Source organism: Heptranchias perlo, chromosome 23 (genome assembly GCF_035084215.1).
Source record: "Heptranchias perlo isolate sHepPer1 chromosome 23, sHepPer1.hap1, whole genome shotgun sequence".
Lineage (NCBI taxonomy): Eukaryota > Metazoa > Chordata > Chondrichthyes > Hexanchiformes > Hexanchidae > Heptranchias > Heptranchias perlo.
Genome location: NC_090347.1, coordinates 35,609,787 through 35,627,326, shown reverse-complemented (window position 1 = coordinate 35,627,326; position 17,540 = coordinate 35,609,787).

The following is a 17,540-nucleotide window of genomic DNA, read 5'->3' as shown; positions in this document are numbered from 1 at the left end:
AGCAAATGATTTAATTTAATGAAACTTACAGAAGTTGAAAGTTAAAAAAAATGAAAGTTTTTAATTTTAAACTTTTTTAATGATCAAAAAATATTAAAATAAGAGTAATTTGATATTCCACGTTTTTAAAATTTAATTTTTTGTTCTTTTGCAGTCATTAACAATCACCGCACGTTTAAAAAGCAGTGTAGGACTGGTATTTTCCAGCGTACCTTTTGGTGGCGTAAGTATCTTCGTTCCAGCTGGACAGATGGGTAGGTTTATGAATGTTTAATGATTTTATTGATTGTAGCGTAGGTGGTCCTTTAATTCGTAACTGTCAAACCACCGACGAACCAATGGGAGCAAGTTTGCAATTTCGGGGTTTTACTGCGAATGTGCGCATTTACAAACTTACTCCATCGATTCGCTGGTGATCGGAGAGGACGGCATTATGGAGCGGCGTTCTCAGGTGAGTAATTTCTGGCCCATTATGTTATAACGTTGTGTCTGAAGGCCGGGCTGCCTCAAAGACAGCGCTGTAATCTAAATAGATTATTGGATTGTTCTACTTCCTCTCTTCATTTGGCATTTGCACCTTCTTGTGCACCGCAGCAAAAGTAACAAAATAGAAATGATGAAAAACTTGCATTTATATAGCACCTTTCACGATCTCAGGATGCCCCAAGGCAATTTACAGCCAATTAAGTACTTTTGAAGTGTAGCCACTGTTATAATGTAGGAAACGCAGCAGCCAAATTGTGCATAGCAGGCTCCGAAAAACAGCAATGAGGTAATGACCAGATAAACTGGTTTGGTGATGTTCGTTGAGGGATAAATATTAGCCAGGACACCTGGGAGAATTCCCCTGCTTTTCTTCAAAATAGTGCCATGGGATCTTTTATATCCACCCGAGAGGGCAGATGGGGCCTCGGTTTAATGTCCCATCTGCAAGACGGCACCTCTGACAGTGCAGCACTCCCTCACTACTGCACTGGAGTGTTAGCCTAGGTTTTGTGCTCATCTCTGGTGTGGAACTTGCATCCACAATCTTTTAACTCAGTTGAAAGTGTCACCACTGAACCACAGCTGACACCTAGGTATGTAGATATCAAATGTGATGCAATCTATATGTGGCTTTTTGCCAGGCCCCAGCTTCAACTTTTGCAGGAGGCTGTTTTCTGCCAATAGTGTTTACACTCAATGTCTCTCATGCCTCCCCCATGACCCAGTGCTTTGCTTCAAGGGAATTCAGTCAGCAAATCCCAAGGAGGTGTGAAATGATGAAGACTGCAACACCTCAGTAAATTCATTCAATGTATTGGATGCGGGACAAAATCAGCTCATAAAAATAAAATGAGCAGTGCAAGTCATGGCCCAGGAATTGGTCAGAATCCAAACTCTCAACTCACACCTCCAGTTATTTGGCCTCATCATACAGTCAACTGAAGGTTCAGAGAGCTCAGAGTTGAGTTCAGCCAGAAGCCTGCAGGGCTATTTTCTACAACTGATAAACACTCTACAATCTATAGGAGATCAAACTTGGATGCACCACTCATGGGGAAGTATGGAGACTCTGATGTTTTAGACCCGCAGCACATCCTGATCCTCGACCCTGTCTGGGTCTAATTGTTGCTCGCCCACAATTTAGAAAGCATCATTGTCTCTCTATTACAGATCTAACACTGCCTTGATGTCTAGTCAGAGATTTTAGTGCAAGAGTCCAACATTTGGTAAGGACAAGATCGGGTTTAGCTGTGATACTTCAGGTGTCAAAGAGCCCGCCTGTTCTCATGTCAAGACGCACACATGCAGAACGGCCACTTGTGTGAGGTATTCTTCGATACCTATGTGACCATACTCTAGTACAGACTCAACATCTTGAGTGAGGGGGGAGGAAAGTTTTCTTTCCAAAACTCTTAAAAACTATTCTAAATTTTTGATTATCACTGCCTCTAACTATAAACTTAATTCACGCATTCAACACAAACATGATGTATTATTAACCAGGTTCCCTAGTTTTTGTTGCTGCCAATCGCTAATGTGTACTGAGTTATCTCATTAGAGCTCTATAATCGGTCTCGGTATTAATAGGCTAGGGAAAGTAAACAAATTAGCCACAAATCTCTCACCTAATTGGTACGTAGCGACCCTGCTGAAAATGAGTGTCTGTAGACATTGGGTGAAGACAGGATCAGACTTGGCCGAGATGCACGCCAAAGGGCATGGAAATACCCGCGTAAAAGATCAAGGATCTTGAACGTAACTCTGTCACGCACGTAAATAAACTGCGCCCAACTTTCCTCGATTTTTAATGCCTATCGATCCCTGACCCCGAACGCATCACGGCTCATTTTAATGACTCCGCCCCCAGGCTAAAGAGCCACACGCGCAAATTTCCTGCAATTACACTGGTTCAGAACCGGTGTAAAATTGTGTCCAGATTTTAGGTCCGGCAAGAAGCAAAGTAATTTGTCTGGTGTTTTAGTGCGATTTTTTTTAAAGCAATTTTTTGTTTTAGTTATTCTCACTGAGACCTGCACTGTATTTACTACTTCTTTAAATGCATTTTTATGGCACATTAAAAATTTAAAAGCTTCTATTATTGCACATTCTTAAACATGCTGGGGTAGAGTTTTCACTTTGGGCGCAATCAAGAAATGCACTTGAAATTGCGCTGGTTAGGTTAGGCTTCAAGATTGTGCTAAAATTCATTTGCATAATCAGAAACATAAAATCTTCCATGAACCAGCTCAATTGGGCAGCTCAATAGAATGTAATTGTTTCTTTTCCTTTCCATTAAAATGTATTCCTTGATCTATTTAAGAGTGGTAACCTGGTGCGGTTTTATTAATACAGCTGAAAATGAGTTTATCACAAAAAATAAGCATTTTTAATATGGGTGTCCAGTCCTCCCACCTGTGAGTAACCTGATTTAAAATGACTTTTTAAAGAAAAGCTATACTGAGCCATTTAATAGTTTCACTAGTGTACACTAGTCAGTTTCTTAGTAAATTCAATATTTTTTGTCATGACAAAGCTTTTAAAACATGTCTACCAGTGCCTGTGCGCCTAAGAAAATGAGCGCAATTTGAAGAGCCTTCCCGAACCAGCGCAACTGGCAGGATCTTGCAATTTGAAATTGGCAGCATGGGCAGTTTTGTGGGCGAGGCCTGATTCGGGTGAATCGAATATTGAACCAGCATAAAAGATCTTGGAAAACACGACTGTCAATGGTTCTGGACGTAACTCACCGATATTTAAAATTTCCCGACCTTTTGCGCTGGTTTGGCTGATTCCGTCCAGATTGCGCTGATATTACCAGCAGAAACAAGCAGAATCTCGACCCCACTGTGCCTAATGTGCATGAATGATGGTTAGATGGCTTGAAACGTTAATTTTCATTCTTAAAGAAGGAATATATGGCGTGAGTTCTGCGCTTTACGCCGATTTTTATGTTCCAACGCATGCCAATGAGATTGGCAGGAAACTTAGGCGTAAATAGACATCGCCACAGTGGATACACAAATGGACTTAATTTCGTGCCGACCTTCCCTGTTACGCCTCTACAGGAAATTCCACCCCAAACAACCTGCCTTTACTCAATGTCTAGGCTTACAAATGAACTATGATCACTTGACTGAGGCACTGAGAGCTGCCAGTTCCTGTGGACTTATCCCAGCAGGAGTCACCATCTTTAGAAAAGACTGGGTAGGTAGAAAGGAGAAGGAAGAATTTGTATCTAGTTAGTGGGTTCACATTGTCAGAACGTCCCAAAGTGCTTCACGCTTTTCAAATAAAATTACTGTTGTGTAGACCAATTTATGCACTGCAAAGTCCCACAAGCATCAAATGAGATAAATGGCCAGATAACCTGTTTTTGGTGGTGCTCGTTCAGGGATTCCTGTTGGTCAGGGCACAGGGAAACTTCCTACTGCTTTATGTCCACCTGGGCCTCAGTTTAATGGGTCATCTGAGCAATGGGACCTCTGACAATGCAGGAACTCCCTCAGTTTGATACTGAAATGTGAACATCTGTGCTATAGTCTCTAGTTGGGCTTGCAAGCATGACGCTCTAGACTCAGGCAAGAGTGTGACCAACTCAGCTAAGCAGACACATTGGGATCCAGGCAAAATTAAGAGAGGAAGACGTTGAGGAAGGCTAGATAACAAACTGATACTTGTCACAATATTGATGTTTTCATGATATAAATTTTGACGGATATTTGGCTTTCTATGATGCTGAAAATGTGTCATCGTTTACTGAACCAGCATTTAAAAAAACCTGATTAAATACATTATTTACTTCCTGTTATTAGATCTATTTTTAAAAGATACCCCCTTGCAAAAATGCGACCTTGTTCGGAGAATTCAGTGACATGAACAATGCGAAGATCCCAGCATCAGTTTTCTAGCCATTTGCGTTCTGAATCAGCCTTCTAACTCTGTGCACACAGCTGGTAAAGACAAGTCCGAAAAATGATCAATTTCCACTTCTAACTTGACTTTAACTGCTGTGCACACAATGGGAACGCTGCATCAGTAATGAAGCTAACATTCTGCTGCATTTCTTCACGGATCTGTTCAAAGAATGTTTTGCTTTTGAACAAATCCATCTTGGATCAAATAGGCGAAAGTAGAATAAAGAACAGGGTTTAATCAGTAGTGAATGAAGGGTCACTATCCTTTGAAGGACTTTGCAGTAAGGAGAACACAAATAATATGCACCCTTCTCACAAAAGCTCCTGAAAGACACTTAAATATATAAATATAACCTTGGGGGGAGGGGGAAGTAGTTGTGAAGAGAGAGAAGAGGATGAACAATCTGTAGAATCTGAATTTAAAAATATGTTGAAGCCTAAATTGATATCCAGCAATGTTTTGTAAATGGGTTCCAATGCTATTGCAGAAGTAGTATGTTGCTGGACAAGGTAAAGACATTTATATGGATTGGCTTAAGCGTACAACTTTTATAGTGGACTAAACTGGTAACTGTGATGCACATAGACTAGTACGGGGCCAATTTTAACCTAACCTGCCATCGCGAAACTGATGGGATCGAGTACAATTTTAGTTTTGCACCCCATATGATTTTATTCTGCATTGAAATCAATAGAGTAATATTGGGCGGGGTGTAAATCCGGTCTTTCACCTGATCCTGTGGGTTTCCCGCCCAGTGAGTTAGGTTAAAATTACCCCCATAGTTTCAGTTCTATTTGATCTAATCGGATGCCTTACTATGTGAAGTATTAGTTTTATATCTCACTGACATTTTCTCTTGTGTGTATATATAATGTATTTTAAGGGAGGGGCCTTGGCTAGTTCAAGTTATTGGTGGTAATATTACTATATTCACTCGTATCGTGGCTATCGTACTTATTTTTCCAAAAATCTTGCCTTTCACTGTTAAACATCTCTCCATCTTGGATCTGTGTTGGTTATATAGACTCACCGACTGTGGTTCTACAATTGATTTTCCAGTGTTGGAAGTTGCCATTTTCTGTCATCTTACGTATGTTGTGTTGTCAGGGAAACCATGAAGACATCTGTCCCTGATGTGTTACAGATGTAGATATGGTTCCGCACTAATTGGCCTGTAACAGAATTCTGAAGCAAGGAGTTTTTCCAACCAGTTAGACGGGTCAAAGTTCACAGGAGCTTGGTACCCTTGTGTTACATGGGGATTTTAGGATATTTGCGATAATAATCATCGCAAAAGAAGCATGCTGAGAAACCGTCTGGTGATTTAAGGACAACAAAAGAATTGAATGGGTTGTAATGAGGTGACTTAGAATCTCTCACAATACACCTAAAGCAATAAGTAGATAGCTAAATTCATTCATACGTTTAAAAATACCCACTAAAATTGAGGTCTGTTTATACTTTAACCTCAACTTCATCTGGATCGCAATCAGTTCACATGCATTCTCTTCTCCCCCCATTGATATGTTTTAGACGGAAGGCTGCCTGAGTCTTACAACCAAAATAAAAACATCCGTCTGCCTGACGCATTAACAGCCATGGCAGCTGGAGCACTTTATTGGCGTATGCCAAGAATTGCTGGGGTGGTGTTGGAAAGACCATGATGCAGAGCGAAGGCATGTTTGCAACTTTCATGGCATCTGATTCCCAATCGGCAACGAAACAAAAAGTTAATCTTCTTTCTCCTCAAGTTTCAAGTCTTCAGGTAAAGAGTCACCTGTATGTCTGTCCCTTGAGATTGCAAGCTGTATTAATATTGGAGAATAAAAGTGTATGATTTATGGACAGCCAAAATACTCAGGCCATGCCAATAGCTGTTTAAAATGTCTGCTACAAATGCCTTTCACCATGACAGAAGGAAGAGTGACAACTGAATTTTGGTCCTGAGTCAGAAATGCACTTGTCTTCTCAGACGTCTGTTAACAAATTATTCTGATACACAGAAGCTACCAATTTATTTCTTGTACAAATCTGTAGCCACTAGATGATTGAACTGCACAGTAACTCTGAATTACAGTAGCCGACAGTAGTTTTGTCAGCATAGGAGAGTTTGTTTTTAGTACACTACAACCAAGTGCTTCATACACTTGAAGACTAAACTCAGCGCTGTTGGGGTTCAGAATTTCTGCAAGGTAAGAGGATTTGCTTAAACTACTAATATACGGAGTATGGAGTTTTAAATACTTAGCTAATAACCCAAAGGCCATACAGTGTTTTCACACATGCAATTCAAACACTTAAAGGTCCGAATAGTAGAGGATATTGTGCTTCGAGGATGCTTAGCTGCAGCTTCTCTTTGAATGACTGCTGTGTGCTACTTAGCATTAGGAAAGTGAAAGGCAGAATACTCTACACTGAAGGTGGATTTGAAGATCTGGAGACCACATGAATTGTAATTGAAATGCAGTTATCCCATAACCTGTCCCATTGCACATGGTGATGACATTCTCATGCGGAACAAAATACCAGTGAGGGCTAGATGGGCCGAATTGCCTGTTTCTGTGCTATTTTATTCTCTGATTCCATTCTCATTTGTTCCATATTTTAACTTAGTCCTAACACATGGAAAATTATTTTACTTAAGTAGTCATCATTTCCCTACATTACAGCAGTGACTGCACTTCAGAAAGTACTTCACTGGCTATAAAGCGCTTTTGGACTTTCTGAGGTCGTGAAAGTCGCTATATAAATGCAAGTTCATTCTTTCTTTCATTAGTACAGTCAGGTTATAGAACTCACAAATATAAATGTTGCTTCTTATTGTTCATGGTAGTTGTTCAGTTATTGGTATAAAGCCTGATCTCTTAGCATCTACTCTATAATTGATTTTTTTTTCTAAATTGAGAAACAGCTAAGCGAAAGGCTAAGGTACATGGTCCAAGACAGCACCAAGGTTGAAAAGAGCAACTAAAAAAAAGCAGCATTTATTTGACGTTGTTCATGTCCACCCCATAATGTTTCACAGCCAATGAATTGTTTTTGAAGTGTAGTCACTGTTTTGCAGGCAAACAGAAAATGAAGTCATTCAAGAGGTAAAGTTTAGGAGACATGGGGCTCAATATTAGCAGCGCAGCGGGGGGTCAACTGGGCGTGTGATGGAGCCACTCACCTGTGCTTCCTGGTTTCCCGCTGGTAAGCTGCGCAGCGGGCGGATAGGCTGTCAGCTGGAGGAGCTCTATTTAAAGGGGCAGTCCTCCACTGACTGAGGCTGCAGAAAATAGGAAAAATTACAGCATGGAGCAGCCCAGGGGGAAGGCTGCTCCCAGGTTTAATGATGCCTCACTCCAGGTCTTATTGGATGGGGTGAGGAGGAGGGGGAGGACAGAGATCTTCCCCCTGGCGGGCGGGAGAAAGCGGCCTGCCTCTGCCACCAAGAAGGCCTGGCTCGAGGTGGCAGAGGAGGTCACCTGCACCACCAATATATCGTGCACCTGCATACAGTGCAGGAGGCGCTTCAATGACCTAAGTAGGTCAGCCGAAGTGAGTACACTTACTCGTTCCCCTACACTCCGTCTGCCACATCACCGCCCCCACCCCACATCTCCTTCTGCACTGCCAACACTACTCTGTCACATCACTCCTCACACCCACTCAAAGCTCATCCTCATCTTACCTGCACTTACTCACCTCGCCAGTACTCATCCCGCCACTACCACTCAACCCAATCCTCATACAATCTCATGGCTCTATCTCATACTCACCCTCTCATGCATCTCTTTCACGGTCAGCCTCACTCAACCTGCCACTACCTGTGCTGCAGCCACAGGGCATGCATCACATATGTGCAGTAGGAAGCGTGAGGCAAACGTGTCGTGAGCATGAAGGGGATGCACAAGTGTGTTTGAGGGTTTGTCATGGTGTTTACCTATATTTAATTTCTGATCAACTCACATTACATATTATATTGTCACCACTACTGCCACGTCTTTGCGAATCTTGTCTGGTTTGTGCAATAATGCCCTTTCCTCAGGATCACAATGAAGACCCACAACTGATGCCACCCATTGTGTCACTGCAGAGTGGGTGTAGGTGTATTTGCAGGGCTCTTTTGTGCAGACAACTGAGAGACTGAGAGACGTCGGCGATGTCCCCGGTGGCACCCTGGAAGGATGCGGAGGAGAAGTTGTTGAGGGCAGTGGTGACTTTGAGAGCGACAGGTAAGAAGATGGTGCTCGGGCCAGCTGGGAGCATCTCGGCACGAAGGAGGCTGCAGATGTCCACGACTACATGTCGAGTGACTCTGAGCCTCCGTGTGCACTGCTGCTCAGAGAGGTCCAGGAAGCTGAGCCTCGGTCTGTAGACCCTGTGATGAGGGTAGTGCCCTCTGCGATGCATCTCTCTCTGCGGTTGGCCTCCTTCCTGCTGTGCAGGTGGATGTGTCACAGCACTGTGTTGTGGAGCTCCACATGTCAGAGGTGGATGGCATGGCCAGCGAGGCTGGTGATGCTCTTCGCCCTCCGAGGAGATCATGACTGCAGCTACGGCGGCCCCCATCCGGAAGATGTACATCTGAGGGGGTTCGCAAGGTAGGTACATGTGTCTGGACACCGAGGTAAGTGTGCAAGTTGGTGAATTTTATTGTTAGGAGGAAGGTGGTGGAGGCCAAACTTTGTTCAAAGTGACAGAGTGGCCTCCTGCAATGAGTGAGGGTCTCCCCCCACCACCTGTCAAATGGACCTTTGCAGCAGCCACAGGCTGATGGCTGCAACACGTCCATTTGAATTGGAGTGTTTCCCCCAGTACAGGAAACAGTCTCAGTTAACTTCAAAATCCCAGCCCTCCTAAAATATCAGGTCAATCAGGTCTGTAAACAACCTGAAGTACTTTAAGTACTTTAAGTGGCACCCTGCCGGCTTTAATTGCCGGCGGGAGTCCCACATGCGGGGGCTGCGCGCGCATTTTCATCGCGTCACTGGGGAACCCGGAAGTGGGCGGGTTGGAGCCGGGCTCCAGACCCGCCCCGGGAATCCCCGATTTTCGCAGCCCCCCCGCCACGAACGCACCTGATCGGGGGTGCGAAAATCGAGCCCATGAAGTTTGGATTTTAAAAACCTCTTCATTATAAGAGGAAGATAAAACTGAGAGAGGTAAAGAAATCCACATATAGGAATGAATTCCAGTGAGATAGCTCCATGAATCTTGATTCCACTGAGGGGAGGAGGAAGATTGTATAGGACAGCATATTTGGAACTTGGAAGGAACAAAATGGTGAGTTCAGAGCATTAACCATAGTAGTATCAATGTGATAGAGACCAGAAAGAATACTAGTGATCCCTCTCACAGCAGAACTTTATGAATTAAAAATAATTTCTTAGATGCTGCTTTGTTTTTGGACTACTTTGTTACAGCTGTGATGAATGGTAATTATAAATATTTAGCACACTTTCTCAGAGAAACTGTCTGTATGAGTGTTTCACATTAAAAGGGATGATCTTTGTTTTCCCAGAATTAAAGCTGATGGCTGATTTTTGTCCTCCTGGCAGTCACTCGCTTAGATATAAAATAACAGGAGCAACATGACGCAAGAGCTTAATAGAGCAAACATCGATTTGTGTAACTTCATTCATGTTAATTTTTTTTATTCAAATGTCAGTGGAAGAGATGCTGTTTTTTTTTGATTGATGCACGAAATTAAACTAAACAATTCTCTGTGTGACTCATGGGTCTAGAGGAGATTTACGATAGAGGATGATGCAGTCTGTTTTTTCCCTTTTATCTGGTTGGCTGGTGGACCAACAAAACAACATCAGAACAGTTTGCTTCTGGCAAGGACCTATGTCCTCACAATGCTAAATCACAGAGCGGATTGAAAGACAGGTATATCACTTCATCAGTACATCTGCCACAGGGCATCAAGGTATTAATTTGAAACTCGGATCCTGCACTGTGTTGACTTTATAAGTGTACATCATGCACGACTGGTAGGAACCTTTGGTCACTTGCAATAAATCCATTCTATTCACCATGACCATCTCATTTTACTGGCACTAGTGCTTCTGCATGGATATTCAGAATGGAAAGGTATTACAGATGTCCCATTGCTCAAACATATGATGTGGGTTTCTCATTGTTTAAACTAAATTGACACAGTACTCAGGAGGGAGGAGAGGTGTTTAAAACAACTCCTGGGTCTATGAAAACCTGGCAGATTTATTGTCATCATGCACTAAACATGTCAGAATTTAACATCTGCATTGCATCGAATTTATCATCCAGAGCCAAATTTACAAAATGGGAGTCTCAGTGACTGGAAAACTGGAATAAAAAGGTTGTTCTCAATGTTTTACATCTCTATTGAAAATATGTTGCTGAACTGAATTTTTGAATTCGGTAAAAATTGCGTTCACTTGGTCGAGAGTGGATGAAGTAGCAATCTCATGTCATGTGATCCTTTTTAGTTTTTAAGCTGTATTTCACTAAATAGATGGGAACAAAATGGGACTTTTATATGTTGTGATGTTACAAGTTGCCTGACCCAGTTATGACTGAAAGTCTATCATTTTGTGCAGTGTTATGGCTATGTACAATTTGCATATAATCATAACTGGGACTAAAGAGTTTGAATGGATTTTAATGTGAGTAAATGTGTGGGTGTGCATGTTGAAACAGGGAACATGAAATGTCTATGTGATTAAAGGGTTTCTTTATAAAAGTAGATAAAGAAAAGGATTGGACTATCATTATCACTGAAAGTATCTAATCAATACAAAGATGCATCAACAAGGCTAATCACATTAGGATTTATCTCAAGGGCATTGGGTTGTAAATTTGAAAAGAAAAATACTCCAATTCTGCATAGATTGCTAGTGAGACTGTATTTGGATCATTGTATGTAGTTTTGGTCATTCTGATTTCAATTGAACATGAGTTCAAAGAAGAGAAAAAAGTTTGATGATGAAAGATTCACAGAACTGAACTTTTTGTTGGAGAAAAGCAGATTAAGGAGGGAATGTGATGGAAGCTTTTACAGTACAGTACTGAGAGGAATGGATAAATGGAAATCATGCACACATTACAAAATTCATGAAACACTGAACTTTATCATTCAGAGGGAATAAGCTGTTAGTTTGTGAATAGGGAATGCTCCATCACAACTGTATTGGACATAATGACAGAAAATGTTAAATTTTGTCTGCACATATAGATCTTTAGTGAAGACCGAACACCATGATTAATCAGTTTCGAGAAAGCTTTGGTTGATTTCACATTTTTCTTGAGACTAGTTCCCTAGGCTGGCTGAACAAGATTATAGAATCCTGTTAAACTAAAGCAAATAAATAGAAAACACTAAGAATACAAAGATCAATACAGTACCAGTGACTTCCACCTACTTATTTAAGGTAACAGATTCAACAGCAAATTTGTATTTAGTAACAAAAATCCAACTATGTTTAGATTTGGAAGGACCTTGTATGATAGATGTACCTAAACCCCTAGGTGGATGATGGACAGCTCTTTCCATGTGTTACAGTACACACAGGCACTTTATACAGACTCTTCCCTCACTTGTAACTTAATGGTCAGAATATTGTGTGCAGGTACACGACCAATTTTCCAATACGCGGTCCCAGTGGGTGAGGCTCCCCACTGGGAGTATGAAGTCAGAAAAATACCCTCTTGGTCTTTACTTGGAGTTTTCCCATGATAAAATGGCTCAGATTAGGAACACACCTTATTATAGCAGATATAAGTTTACATAAACCATAATATGACAAAGCTCTCTGAAGCCCCAATTTCCATCACTACACTATGCTAAGGTGGTGTAAGGACTTTAATATGCACAGAATCTAATCTGTGTAAATGACCCCTGGGTCTCCCATCTAAAATCCAATAAAGTACAAACCTAGAGTTGCAGATTCATCTACACCCATGTACTTTACGTTTTTAGAATGACAATATTGCAGGGATATAGATATTCCTTTACTGCAGTAGTGTCAATATGGCTAAATAATTCAGAAATGATCCCTTAACAATCAATATCAGATATCATATCAATTAGGCAACTAATCTGATCAAGATTGAAGCAAGGGAGGCTAAAACTGGAGTTTGTAATCAGCCATTGAATGCTGTTGTCTTAAAAGTTGTTTTAAATCTCAATTACTCTTTATTCCTTTTTAGTTAAATCTCAGCTTACAGTGACTCCCAAAACAAATTCCAATTAGAAGATTAAACGTGAAGTTTTAAATTTGCTTTAAAGTGCTTGACAGCTTCTGAATTCTGAAACAGGGCAAATTGTTCATTGCAGTTAGAGAGTGATGTGTGACACAGCAATCATGGTGGGGGGGGTGGGCAGAATTGAAGCTTTGAAGGGTGAGATAAGTTTTTAAAATGTGATGAGGGGAAACCAAAATTAAATAGATATGCACCTTAAAAATGGCTTTTTGAAAATTGACATAATGATATAGGACCTGAAATTAAAATTGTCTGAGGTACTGACCTGGTGAACTTGCTGTTGCCTCTGGCTGAAATCAGCCAAAGATTCTTCAAGTTACCATAGTAACAGATGAAAACACTGATTAGAATCTTATATCTCTGACCCCTCTCACGCTGGGTGGGGGGGGGGAAGGGGGCATATTTAACTCTCTGTGCCCTATTTGTCATGCATCAGTTAATGTGTTCACATTAAATTCCTGCCAGCACTGTATTAATGCAGTCATTTAACATGTTTTAATTAATGGATTAATAACATCGTTAAAATATACAGACCGGTTAACAATCCTTTAACCAGTGCATAAAAAATAGAACATAGAGGGAATGAACCCACAGAAGTGAGTGCCTTTAACTACACTCATCCACTAGAACTGTTAAAGTATTTCTATATTTTTTTAACTTTTGCTGTTCTTATTTGGTAACTATCAAAAATTTGAAGTGACTGTGATTTTCTTGTCTTTATCCAAGCTGTGTTTCTTCAGTAGATTGCATACCTTCAACTAAATGACATCCTCGACTATACAGTGTGTATTCTGAAAATACTGTCTTTCCATGTTTTACGTAGGGTTTACATATAGGACTAGAAGAGGGAACTTCAACGGCAAAAATATGTTACCGAGCGATGAGTCAATGTTCTGCTGATGATTAGGTTGATAAATGTTTGGTGTCGAACTCACCCCCTTTGTTCATTTTGTCATCTGTGCTGAATGACCTGATCTCAGTTGGGGAATCAATGCGAATCAGTGGAAAGCTATAGTTGGCCTGGAGTTAAAATCAGCCACGGCTTCCGTCCCTGATGGTTGTCCAAAGACTTCTGCTGCAAAATGTACAGAAAGAAAGAATGACTTGCATTTCTATGGCGCCTTTCATAACCTCAGGGTGTCCCAAAGCACTTTACAGCTAATGAAGTACTTTTGAAGTATAGTCATTGTTGTAATGTAGGAAATGCAACAGCCAATTTGCGCACAGCAAGGTCTCACAAACAGTAAAGAGGTAAATGATCAGGTTATCTGTTTTAGGTGTTGGTTGAGGGATAAATGCTGGTCAGGACTCCTGGAGAACTCCACTGCTCTTCTTTGAAATAGTGTCATGGGATCTTCTATGTCCACCTGAGAGGGCAGATGTTACCTCAGTTTAATGTCTCATCCGAAAGATGGCAACTCCGACAGTGCAACACTCTCTCAGTGCTGCACTGAAGTGTTAGCCTAGAATATGAGTCTCTGAATAAGAATAACAATTCATGTGAACTTAAGAACAATGCTGGGCAGGGAAAGACCCCATGGTCCATCCAGCCTGTCCCCACACAAATGTAATACCACAATATATACACTCTCCACCTCATCCGAAACCGTGTGATCTCCTGGGAGAGGCAAAAATAACGGATAAAATCCCAGGCCAATGGGAAATTCCTCTCCGACCCTCCCCCCCAGGTGATTAAAACTACATTCCCCCAGAAATATATCAGTAGCTACTTGTGGTGAAGCAATCCGGGGTCTAATAGCCTTCAGTGCGAAAACTTTCCGGCTCCCTTCCCCCTTGCTTCTTCCAGTGAGAATCCTCGATCTCTGTCCTCTTGTTCCCCCTTTGCCCAAGTGGAAGCAATCACTATTTGCCCACAGTAAGGTCCCCAGGTTTCACTCACCCCTTTACTGGATGCTCTCTCACAGTGCCACTCCCACTCATCATGCTGCTGCTGCTGCTCCCAGCTCTGCAGGATATGCTGGGACCCACGCCCACTCATTCCCCAGTCTCCCTCTCTCCCACCTGCCCGAGCTCTAATCCACCCGACCCTCATTCCCCAATCACCCCCGACCCCCAGTCCCCCATCCTCCACTCTTCTCCCAAGCCAGTGTCTCTGATCAATATACAGTAACGATCCCCTCCAGTGGTTAGACAGTACATGTTAGTGAATTTCAGATGAGGGCTATAGCATCAGCCGACACTCGCTGGTTAGGCTCACATGTAAGGAATGGTGACTTGGGCAAGATGCCAGTGGATGGCAGTGCCAGTGGGTGGGACTTTATTCCAACGTCTTCAGGAGGGGAGGGGAGCAAAAGTGTGGCATACAGAATGTGCACATATGACACGCGAAGTGTATCAAAACATTTTAATCTATATTGTATATAAATAAGTATATTATTATACTTATATATCACAGGTATGAGCTTGAAAGAGCAATCTTCACCAGTAATAAGGAAAGCTCTTCATGCTGAACTATCCCTGGGTTTATGACTGTATCTCCACCAATAGTTCAGCATCCTGTAACAGTTTTTAACTCTTCCAAGCGAGTGCCCCAGATGATGGCATCAGCTCTCTTTATTTAAACAAAAAATAGCGACAGAAATGGTTTTAACAAAAGCAAAGGCCAATAAAGCTAGCCGCAACTCTTTTGTTTTTAAACGTGGTCCCGATGAACAGAGTCCCCTTTTTAAACATTTGAAGTGGGGCGGAGCTGCCGGTGGTTTGTATTTTCATTACCATCAGTGTTTTAATTGTTTTAGCCCTATCTGCAGCCTGGGACATGCTGACAGCTAATAAGTGCCTGAAGGTTACATTTGATTTGCTGCCTGCAGACTTTGTGCATTAAATCTTTGACTGATCTCTGAATTTCTCCCCATCTGCTAGCACTGAACATCATATTTCATTGATTTCCTCTTCATTTTACTGAAAGAGTAAAGTCATGTGGTTTGATTTGTTTTGACACCATGTGGTAAGAGATCAGTTCAACATGCTGTTTAATTGGGGCCTTCCCCGCCTTCCTTGTTTGGCTAGGTTGCCTTTGAAATATAGGTGAACTGAGATGTTGATTGGTTGTACCTATGAAAGTTGCTGTGCAAATTCTTCTGTGTGTGTGTGTGTGTGTGTGTTGGGGGGAGGCAGAGTAGTGAGAGGCGGATTGCAGTGAAGTTGTTGGTAGGAGATCAAGTTGATTATGTGGAGGTATTATGGATAATCTAGTAAAACATGTGCCGCATGCTGCATTTCCCAGTAATGTCCTGCCAAAGAACTCCAGTGATCACATGTTAAGGCATTTCTTCAGGCCCAATGTTGCTCTAATTTTCCTCACTCTTTTACCTGTTTCATTGAGAAATCCACTTGCCACTGCTTGACGTCGAAGTAGGAGCCTCTTTTGTTCCAGTATGAATTCAAGTTGCATTTGATCTCAGTGAAGCATCCTTTAACACCATCAAGCAGCTCACTTTATTTTTTTTAAAGGGCACCATCTTCATTAAAAAAAAGTTGCCTTTTTTTAAGGAGGCTTAAGAAAAATTGAGGATAATTTTCACCATGGTGATGTCACATGACCAGCAAAGGACACCTTGGTGGCTTTGGTAATGATTTACATCATCGCACTGTGTGCTTGTAGTCAAGTAAAAGTTGGCAAAGGTTTTTCATGAAGATAACACCCTCTGATAGTTTGAAACTAAATGCAACAGCTTCAACAACTTGCTATATTATTCTTTGTGATACTTGTTTTCTACTGTGAATTGTGGATACGGATGAAGTAGTGATGAGTTTTTTGATGATCGTCTAAATCTGGGAGTTAACAGAAAGACGTCAGGAATTTCCTCAGGAATTTTCCTGATCGACCACCATAACTTGGCAGAAGATCATCGGAAACCCCATATACACGTCTACCTATGATTTTTGTTGCAGTTAGGCAGAGATCCCTGGTGTTGTTATTTTTCATCTGAGAGGTTGAAAGCTAGGAGTTTGAAGGAGAGGAGGCGGGTGCAATTCTTCTCGAAGCTGGTGTTTGATCAGAACATAGGGCCGAGTCTCGCTTCCTGCTTGAAGAAAAAACTTGCAGGGAAGGTTTGTGACACGACGAAAGAAACTGAATTTGCCATTGTAGGAAGAGAGCTTTGTTCATCACATTTACATTGATGCTTTTTTACTGTGACTGTAGCACTGGTGCACTAGGGAATGTTCTTCTAAGATCAGGTAAAGGGAGTTTTACTCGGCATTTGGTTGTCAGGTACCCAAACTGCATGTTCTTAATATTGGTGCTGCATGACAAAAGTGGCAGTGTTCCATGTCCCAGTACATTCTTAACCTTAATGAATAAAAAGAAAGAACTTGCATTTATAAAGCACCTTTTATTACCCCAGGACGTCCCAAAGTGCTTCACAGCGAATGAAGTATTTTTGAAATGTAGACGCTGTTGTAATGTAGGGAAACGCAGCAGGCAGTTTGTACTTAGCAAGGTCCCACAAGCAGCAATAAAATAAATGACAAATTGAACTGTTTTAGTGATGTTGGTTGAGTGATAAATATTAGCCAGGATACCAAGAGAACTCCCTTGCTCTTCAAATAGTGCCGTGGGATCTTTTACATCCACTTGAGAAAGCAGACTGGACATCAGTTTAACATCTCATGAGAAACACGGCACCTCTGACAGTACAGCCCTGAAGTGTCAGCAGAGATTATGTGCTCAAGTTCTGGAGTGGGGCTTGAACCTATGACCTTCTGACTCGGAGGTGAAAGTGTACCATTGAGCCAAGGCTGACATCTACAAAGAAAGACATGTGTGCCACATGCCAGTGATCTAATATGTTTGATTGTACAGTCTGCAAGTTTTATAGTGCATGGTATTTGGGGATATAATTTTCTCCATGTGTAAAGTTTTTTTTTAAATTACTAAATTA